Source organism: Microtus ochrogaster, unplaced genomic scaffold (genome assembly GCF_000317375.1).
Source record: "Microtus ochrogaster isolate Prairie Vole_2 unplaced genomic scaffold, MicOch1.0 UNK726, whole genome shotgun sequence".
In the NCBI taxonomy this organism is placed as follows: domain Eukaryota; kingdom Metazoa; phylum Chordata; class Mammalia; order Rodentia; family Cricetidae; genus Microtus; species Microtus ochrogaster.
Genome location: NW_004949824.1, coordinates 423 through 10,342, shown reverse-complemented (window position 1 = coordinate 10,342; position 9,920 = coordinate 423). Strand labels below are relative to the sequence as shown.

General features: G+C 46.7%; 1 long non-coding RNA gene across 1 annotated transcript; it reads right to left on the bottom strand.

The window, feature by feature from the left end:
- Positions 1–2,142: 2,142 nt before the first annotated feature.
- LOC101986167 lies at positions 2,143–7,713 on the bottom strand. Its single transcript, XR_258987.2, has 2 exons — positions 7,590–7,713; positions 2,143–4,891 (listed from the first exon to the last, which is right to left on the bottom strand). It is a non-coding gene; the product is annotated as an uncharacterized LOC101986167 (long non-coding RNA).
- Positions 7,714–9,920: the final 2,207 nt, after the last annotated feature.

Sequence of the window (9,920 nt, the reverse complement as noted above, 5' to 3'; positions counted from 1 at the left end):
CTTAATTTGGCTCTTACATATCTTTCATTGCCAACCACAGTGGACTGTGTCACCTTAAACTGTAAGCCCAAAGAAACCCTTCCTCCTTGCTAGTCAGGGCGTTGATCCCAGCAACCAGAAGAGAAGTATAACTCATGAGCCAGATAACATTTGTGAAAGCCCAGGCTTCACGTTCTATTGTCTTCCTAACACCTGTGGAAATAAAGGCATATTTGGTAAAAACAAAACAAAAAGAAACATGCCTTACAAAAAATAACAACAATAAAACAATAACCATGCCTTTGATGGCTGGCAGATTGTGAAATCATCTCAGGTGCCAGCATGCAGTTCACACATGAAGAAATGCTATGCACACTCAACCACTCATCTGCCCCCCCCCCCTCATTCTTCTCTCAGAAGACTTTCTTCAGACCTTGGTAGGGGACTGCTAGGCAGATAAAGCAAAGAGGGAAGAACATTCTGGCTCTCTGGAGCAAACAGACACGGGAAGGCAGATACACAGATGTAAATGTAGAAGGACTACCACACTCCATGGTGTGGCCTCTTTGTTCCACTGGGCTGACCAGATTTAATAAGGGGGCAACATGAAACACTGAAAAGCAAACACTCAGTTCCTCAAAATTCTGGCACCAGGATAACGGGACTTTGCCCGATTGTACCTTGTGGGCCTGTGTTCTGAGAATTCAGTTCTTCCCCTGAAACTGGGCATCTTCCCTCCCTCCTAGGCCTGATGGAGGATCAGGGTTAATGACCACTAAGTGTTTTGTTAACATTCAGATAGGCAGACCCTTTCCGCCCCCCCCCTCCTGTACCATGTGTCTCCCATACCATGTATCTTTTTAATGTTATCTAGGATTTTTCTATAAATCTGCATTGATGCTAAGTAGCAACTTAATATCCTTCAAGATGCAGGCAAAGTTCTCCAAGTTCAAAACACAAATGCACAGATTTGTATGGACTATCAAGGGGCACACAGGCAGTCACTAGCATGCTAGAAAGAAGACAACGGAGAACACGGGGCAGATGCTTATTCTCTGAGGCAGCCTTATGAGACAGTCCTGGAACAGATAGCCATATGGGCCAAAGAGTTCCTGGGATGGGGAGAGAGGCCATTCTGGCACACCAAGAGCCAGCAGGCCTGGACACAGGGATGACAAAGGACAGCAGCCAGCCAGCCCTAATGCTTCGTCTCTTATTAGGGAGCTTCTGTCAGGGATTATCTTGTGGTGGTCTGTGTGTCTGTGTGTACACATGTGTAAATGTGGGCAGGGAGGCCAGGGGTTAACCTCTAGCTCTGTTTCTTAGACTGTGACACAGTCTCTTTATGGAGACCTGGGGCTCAGTGAGGCTAGGCTGGTTGACCAGAAAGCCCCACGGAGCCTGTCTCTACCTCCCCAGCTGGAATTGTAAGCACATAGCATCACCTGTAGCTTCTTTGGCCTGAGGTCTGAGGGCCAAGTCATTTCCTTGTGCTTTTCCAACTGCCCTATCTGTCCTGGGTCGTTTTTAAAGGGACCCGAGTCTGTCGTAGAATGCCCTCCCACAATGTAAGAGCCAATACCATCTTCGTCACAGCAGCTGTAACTCCCCACAAGAGGCCTTTAAGACTGGACCTGCTGCCAAGAAGGGGTGGGAAGGCTTGTCAGGCCCTTATCTTAGATTGTGCCCACTCCTTTCTTTACCTCCCTCCCAGCTGTATGTAATTCTGCTCAAGTGGCAAGTGATTTCACTGTCTTGGGATGCGCTAGAGTTTATGGATGGAGGAAGGTCAACTGAAGATGGGCTCCATCTGTGCAGAAGCCATCATCCGTGTGGGGGTCAGACTCTTTATTGGGTCACTCACACACCCCTAACTCACCTTGTTCCACACTCCATAACTAAGCACGCTAACTCATTTGCTCGCCCAGTGGGACTTTGATGGAATCATTACTTTGTTCTGTCCCTGGTGCCCTAATCTGAGGTTAGCAGACAAGGTGTATGCCTGTGCCCAGGGGAAAAGCACTCACAACCCACATGAAAAACCCAGGGAGGATTTGTAGATGACATTTTCAGCTATGTGGCCGAACAAGCCAGTGTGTGAAGTGGTTTAGCTACCGGGAATAGGAACGAGGGGTAAGATCATCCATGCCTTTGATTTATTTGATCTACTAGATGTTTTTATTTATATAAAAGAAAAACTGCATAGAATGAAAATAAGTGCTTTAGATTTTGATATAAAAAGAACATGGTGCATTCACATTCCTATTTTAATACATGAGTATGGCTGAAGTGTTCAACAAAAGAATAAAACCTTCCCTTTATGCGGAGTAGTGAACAGAAGTCAACATGACGAGGAATGACTACAATGCTATTCCTTGGTCTTTTTCTTGAATAAGAAAAAAAATGACATAAACAAAACAAACCACAGTAACATGACACTGTGTTCCAGTTTCTGATGATAACCCGGAAGCAAAATCACTTTCGAACCCTAGAAATCCCACTAGTGGACCAGTATTCTATAAACTCACCGCTAGAGGGCGGTGAAGAACAGCTATTGGGAGGGCGTCGGCATGCCCTAAGGTGCAAGTGGATTTGGGGGATTTCCAAGGTGTTGCTCAACACACTTCCACAGGGCAGAGTACACAGATTTCTGTCCCATCCCCATCTTGACCATGTATCCTAAACCCCCCTGTGATCTGAGGCCTCCCATGGTCCAGACAGAATAAAATGAGCTTTGGTGGCCCTTCAATCATGTTCCTATTTGGTTGAAAAGAAGCTTCAAAAACACATTTAAAAAAAAAATACTGTTGCTAGCCCCATCCACATTTGGAGGTGGATTAGCAAGATCCCTAATTAAAGCCCATTCTTTGCGCTCATCCAAGTGGACACAGATTTCCGAACTCCACATGGAAGTGTTGTGTGTCCCCTATTCAAAGCCATTTCTGCAAGGGTTAGGACCATGCCGAGACCAAGAACTTGACCTAAGGAGGATCAAGCACAGGAGGTCCCGAGGTCCAATTCCTAGTCAGCTTCAATCCCTAACATCAGACAAGGTACATGCAGTCCAGCATGGCACCAACACGCGGCGGCTTGAATGCCCGTTTCTAGTGTGTGCATGTGTGTGAGGGTGTACGTGTGGTGCAGGCGTGTCTGGAGGTCAGGGGTCAAAGACAGGGTCATCCGCCAGGATACTGTTCACCTTGCCGAGAGTCTTCTTAGCTGACCAATAAGCTCCCATGGGTGTTCACCTCCCCAGTGCTGAGATTACAAGTGTGTTCCGAGGACCATGGCTTTTTATCATGGGTTCTGGGGGATTGAACTCAGGTCCTTTTGCTTGGGAGGCACTGGTTTTTATTTGCTGAGCTATCTCTCCAGACTCCCAGATGCTCATTTCTTACAACGGGTCTTGACTGGCAGCAGCTTTCATTTCCAGACTGGCGTGGGGGTGGGTAATGTGAAGACTGTTTAAGGGTGAGAAAAGAAGCAGAGGTGTCAGAGTCACACCCTCTTACTGTCAGCGGTGCCCTCTAGAGGGGACGCTGGGAACACACTCACTCCTTACCTAGAATGGAGATTTTTCTGCGACACCTCCAATACTTAAATTTTTACAGACATTGTGCTGACTAAGCAAAACACGGGCTCAAAGTATCCCCAGACAAGTTGTACAGGATGGGCAGTGTGTGTGTGTGTCATTTAAATCCTGTCTGCTATTCGGGCGCCTGGGAAGATGGAAGCCATCGGTGTTGCCATGGCAAGCTGGCGACTACTGCAGGAGAGTGACAAAAATGAAACACAGTGCTGCAGGGGCGGGGTGTGGCGTGTGCCACACTAAACCAAAAAACAACTGGGAACAGCTGGAGATGAGTAATAGTAACTTCGGCACAGAAGAAAAATCAAACAGCACAATCTTATCAGATGGTTGACACTTTCATGGGTGGGGAAAATGTCCTCTTTGATTTCCATAGTCCATGAAAGCGGAAGGATGGAGCCAGGGTTCTAGGCTAAGTCCACAGGTTCACAAGTCAGATGTAGAACTTGAATGTCGATGATAAAATGAAGAAAAGCAAGGCACATGGAAGACCCTGGGACATAGCGGTGGGCTGGAACTTAGCTCCCTGGCCTGGAAAGCACCCGCATATAGAGGGCAATTATTGCAAAACAAAAGTGTTTTGTGGCCAAAGCAGGCTGTGAGGCATGGATCCTTTTCATGCAACCATCCCCCCAATCCCACATTCAGGGGACCATCACGTGTGTGATTGTCAAGTGCTAATGTTGTCGCGAGTCCCTTCTGCTCCAGTTTGGAACTCTCCAATAAAAGCTAATCTCCTGGGAGCATTTGATCTTTTTCTTTGTCTCCTTGCAGAGTATGGCTATAGATAGAGAGATATAGACATATATAGATATATAGATATAAAACATAGCTATCCATATTTACATACAGGCATTAATAAAGTGCAAATGTTATTGGCTGTTGTAAAAATCAATCTCATTTCCTGAGGAGGTGCTAATACAGCTTATGCCATGACAACGTCCAAGGCACAGAATGCTCTCTGTCACTTAGCCCCTACTGCTCCTGCTGCTGCTGCTGTTTCTGAATATGGAGCAGCTCTCAGGTAAGAAGGGAGCAAGTCCTTGGTTTCCCAGAAGCATCCGTGAGGACAGCATCCAGCTGCCTCTGGTCTTTGGTGAAAGGGCGGCTTCTGAAGGCTTGGTCCAGCCTGCCCAGAAAAAGCTATTTGGTAGTGTTCAGTGAACCATCTTCTGGAATCTTCTCCTGGGAGCAGCTCCTCCCAGAGAGTCTATCTGGATGCTCCAGCTCACTGAAGCGCTCTGCCACACACTGGGCTGTGAGGCGGGCCTCAGGGTCATGGTCCCAGCACTCTGTCAGCGTCTCACACACGATCTGGATGCCCTGCAGAAGAAGGGAGGGGTTCCAAGGGCATCGTCAGTGGGTGGTCTCCATGGAATTAGCATCAACACATCGTTGTCAAATGATGTCCTATCAGAATAGGGTTTAGACTCCCTATGTGGTCATATGTGCACAGATGTGTGCCGAAGGGTGAGGTCAGCTGTCTTCCTTAATCTCTCTCCACCTTAGGTTTTGAGACCTGGTTTCTCATTGAACCCAGAGTTCACTGATCACAGGAATTCTCATTGAACCCCGAGCTCACTGATCACAGGGATTCTTACTGAACGCAGACAGAGCTCACCGACCTCAGGAATTCTCACTGAACCCCAAGCTCACCAATCACAGGAATTCGCACTAAACCCCAAGCTCACTGATCACAGGGTTTCCCACTGAACCCCGAGCCCACTGCTTTGGGATCCTTTGGTCACCTCTTCCTCTACACTGTTTCACAGGTGCACACCATGACACCCAGCTATTTCATGGGTATCAGGGATCCAAACTCAGGTCCTGACAGTCGTTTGTAAACCCTTTCCTAACTGTGCCATCTCTCCAGCATCTCGGGTCCATCCTTGGTAGCATGCATTCTAAAGACTGAAAGAAACATATCCATTCCAGGGTCTGAAAGACCCCTGATTCCCACCTTAGGCCTCGGTTCTCCCTTTCCCTTGCCTTTTCGGTGTCTGGACTTCTACCCTTTCAGAATGTAACATGACTGGAACACCGGTACCCTTCTGTTTGAGCAAAGCTGCGCACCCAGGCCCAGATGGAGCAGACATTAGCCTGGATTCACTTTGTAAAGTCTATATTTGATAGAATGACTCAGAAGTTGCTCCCAGGACTGCCAAGGGTGACCCCATGATGCCCCAGTCACCTCCAATGGCATTAAGCCAGGCTCTTTGACACGGCTATCTTTGTATGCCAAATAAACCTGACTGTAAGATACTTTGTAGCCCATCCTTCCCAAGACAGCTCCACCCACTGATCCTGACCACCAAGCGGGAAAGGTTGTCCAGTCAGCAAGGGCTCTACCACAGGCTGGATTTCATTCTGCATCATGAAGATTTTTGTTACTATTTCAAGGCCTCTCAGAATATCAGAAGGTAAGTAAATAGTCTGAGACATAGCAATAAGATCAGTTCCTTCCATGTAGAGGACAACATTGCCCTGGTGACCTCCATACAGGTAAGGCAGATACACCTAACAGTCTTTGTGGAGAGTTGGCACTTGCCTGCCAATCCCAGCCACTTTCACATCTACGGAGCTCCCCCACCCCAGCTCTTGGTGTGGAATTAATTGCATAATTCACCTAACTGATGGTATTGATTGATGGCCCCGCTAAGAGTAGAGTGTTATTGTTGCTATACCAGAAACATTTATTTTGTTCTGACACAGTAATTACAGGCAGTAAATTGAATTAAATATTAAGCATTACCTTGAAATCAATAGGGCAACAAATCTCATTAAGAGAAAAAATGTATTATGCAAATTTTTTCCAGAATTTTATCATAATGAATAATGGCTTCATTATAAGAACTTTGCAGGAAAGACCTCAAGAGATGGTGAGTGACATAGCTTCACTAGGACACACCATCCATCCCAGCACCTAATTCCTGTTTTTTTGTTTGTTTGTTTTTCAAACAATCTCGCATTTTTAGAACTAAAGACAATTTGTCTCAGAGCCTGGTGAAGCCCTTGACCCTGGGAAGCCTGGCTCACCTACTTCCTGATCACAAGGCTGGCTCTGGGCCGGGGCTGGCTCCTTGCACACTTCCTGCCCTATTTGTCTTCCTGATTATGCCTGGCTTGCTGTTTCTGGTTCTCACTTGAATTCCCCATGGCTTTAGGCAAACCTATACACCCGTGGCCAGCGAGGATAAAGGACTTTATCCATGAGAACAGTGAAAGGTTCTGCTGTGTGGAAAAGCATCATTTCCCAGAGAGATAGGAAAATACTGTCACAGCTCTTTCTTCACCAGGGCTCTTCCTCGGGCGCACCCCACATGTGGTCAACTGCCTCTCACTTACAACCTAATCTTCCTTCCCCTCTCCTCCAACTTCTGCTACGAGCAGCCTTAACTTCCAGGTCTTTGGAAGGAGAGATAGGGAGCTGTGTAGGTGTCACTCAACTGGCTGGCCTCCTCATCCCTTTTCACCAGCAAGCTTCTCTTCATTGATTTCCTGGCCTCCATCGTGGTGGCCAGTTTCCTCCTTCCCAAGCATGCTCATACGGGCTCTCCTCTCACCTCCACGCACAGTTAGCAGATACAAGGACACCGGCTACCTGACTACCCTGCTTGCTTCCAACTGCTAAGTATTTCTCTGTGAAGTTGAAGAACCCCAGCAGAACAAAGTCAGAATGAGAGGGAGTGAGATATAGGTTCCTGGTGTGAAGACACAGGAGTAGACAGCAGGCATAGCTAGCAACATATCTTAACCCTGAATCAAGAGGGCTTAGGAAAGGTGACCAGTGCCCACCTCTGGGAGCTCTCTGTGAATGCTGTATAAGCCCGGTGACGGCAATTTAGGAGAACAGGTCATCCACTTATACTGAAAATTTCCTTAGGAACACAAACCAAACAGGGTTACGGAAAACCAAGGGCCCTGCACTCAGAGTTAAGCTCCATCACCCAGAATTCTCCGCTGCCTGAAAGCAGACTTCACTGCATGGCCCTTCCGGCCCTTCAGAGTCAGCCCTGCTTACCTGGTGGTTGAGCCAGAAGCTGGGGATTTCAGGCCGTCCTCGGTCTCTCAGCACGTTGTCCTTCATGCTCTCGACGCACGGGTGCTCTCTGACCTTGGAACCAAATGGGGGTTCGTAATCTTTCACCTCTGTGAAGAAAACAGACAGACGCCGTTGAGCACAGGGCAGCACATGCTTGGTGAGCGCCTGGAAGGATAATACAAGGAATACAGGGGCAGAATGGGTCTGCCATTGCTAGAACACTTTGGATGAGATGAGGAAGGGGGTGGTGGAAGAATGCTGGGAAGTAGCCCACTGGTGATGGATTGGTCCTCATGCCTCATGCTAACAAGGCAGACAGGGACCCAGCTTTCCCATCAATGCAGGCATGCTCAATGAGGGGCTAGTGCATCTTAGGAAGGAAACAGGTTCTTTGGAGGTGGAAAAACTTTACTTATCATGGGCTGGAGAGAGAGAGAGAGCTCAGTAGTTAAGAGTGTGTCCCTCTAGGAGACCAGAGTTTGGCTCCCAGTACCCAAGTCAGGTGTGTCACAACTACCTCTTACTACAGCTCCAGGGGAATCTGATGCCCTCTTCTGGCCTTTGTAGGCACTGCATTCCTATGCCCTCATCCATACACAGACACACATAAGTTTAAAAAATAAAAATAAAATCTTTTTAAAAATCCAAATGTATCACAAAGCCTTTGGTCCTCCATAGACCCACAGTATACAAACAAATTCAATAAAATGTGTTAAATTTCTTGGGGATGTTAACTCTACAAAGTCATAAAATTTGAAAGATGCTACAACCTGGAGTGTTCCTGAAGACACTAGAAAAGGAAATAAATCAGACACTAAAGGGCAAATATTATGTGGTCCCATGTCATGCTTCTCCAACAGTCACACTGGAGATTAACCACCATCTAGAGGCACCAAGAGGGAGAAATAAGGAAAACCAGGTGGGACCTCCATGGTCGGCTGGGGAAATTCTTCCCTAATAAATCTCATGGATGAACACACTGATGCCTCGAGGGCTTGTTTGCAGAGTGTGTCTGTTATCAGAGCCCGCTTGAAGCTGCTGCGGTCCTGCAAGCATCATCCAGCACTGGGGCGGCTGATGCATGAGGGCCAAGAGATCAGGGCCAGCCTGGGATACATAGGGAAACCCTATCTATAACAAGACCAAACATGCCAGGGGGCTGGGACGTAGCTCAGTGGTAGAGTACTTGCCTAGCATGCACAGGGTCCTGGGTTCAAACTCAATCCCCAACAACATGAAAGAAAGTGTGTGTGTGTGTGTGTGTGTGTGTGTGTGTACGTGCATGTGCGTGTGTGTGAGAGAAAGAGAGAGAGAGAGAGAGAGAGAGAGAGAGAGAGAGAGAGAGAGAAAGGAGAGAGCGCTGGGCTACATTCCACATTTTCCTCCAAAATATGCAGGGTCTTTGACCTTTAACTTCAAGATTATTTTCCTTAATGAGCAAAAATTTCAGTAATCTGCCTCCTTCTGTGCTAAAAATTGAAGATGTTTTCACGGCAAAATGGAATTTAAAAGAGGAATAGCCTGTTTTATTTTTCTCTTTCATTTCCCCAGAAGTGCATTTATCATTAACAGCCTCACCCCAGCAGAAAAGTTGTCAGGATCTTATTTTATCATTTTATTTGCTGGCTGATTTTTAAAAATAATACTCTTATTTATGCTTTGAAATGTCCATACATTTATAGACTGTGTTCTGATCATACCTATCCACTGCCACCTCCACCCAGCTCTCCCAAGGGACCCCACTCTATTTTTAACCTTAAGTTCTTCTTCTTTGTTATCAATCCCCCAGGGTATGTTTTTGTAGCTCATTTTCATAGATTTTTTATTTTCTTATATTATATTTTAGAAGGCAACTGAATTTATGACATTGAGATGAACACAAACCCCTTCTGTCCCCTTTTGACTTCAAACATCCCAAGAATTCATCTACACTAGTTTTAGGGCAAATTCTGAGATCTGACTTGTGGGGTACACACACCCTGTCTTTCTCCCATTCCTTACCCTCTATCAGAGTGATGAGGTCCTGAGGCTCAAGACTCAGATGGGATTTTATGTCTTCCTCTGCTTGGTGCTTTTAATCTTGCTTTATACACAGTGGGCATCCAGTATAAATACAAACTGGAATGATTTTAAGCAAAAGCCAGAGCTGGGAGGGTCAGAGCCAGCTCCATGCTCATCACCATCTTCTTCCTACGGACTGAATGGAGTGACCCGAGGGACCACCATCTTCCCTACAGCATCTCACGGTCCAATCCAACCAAATAGCACATTTCCCTGTTGCACTATACCAAGAAAGAAAGGGCAAGATGG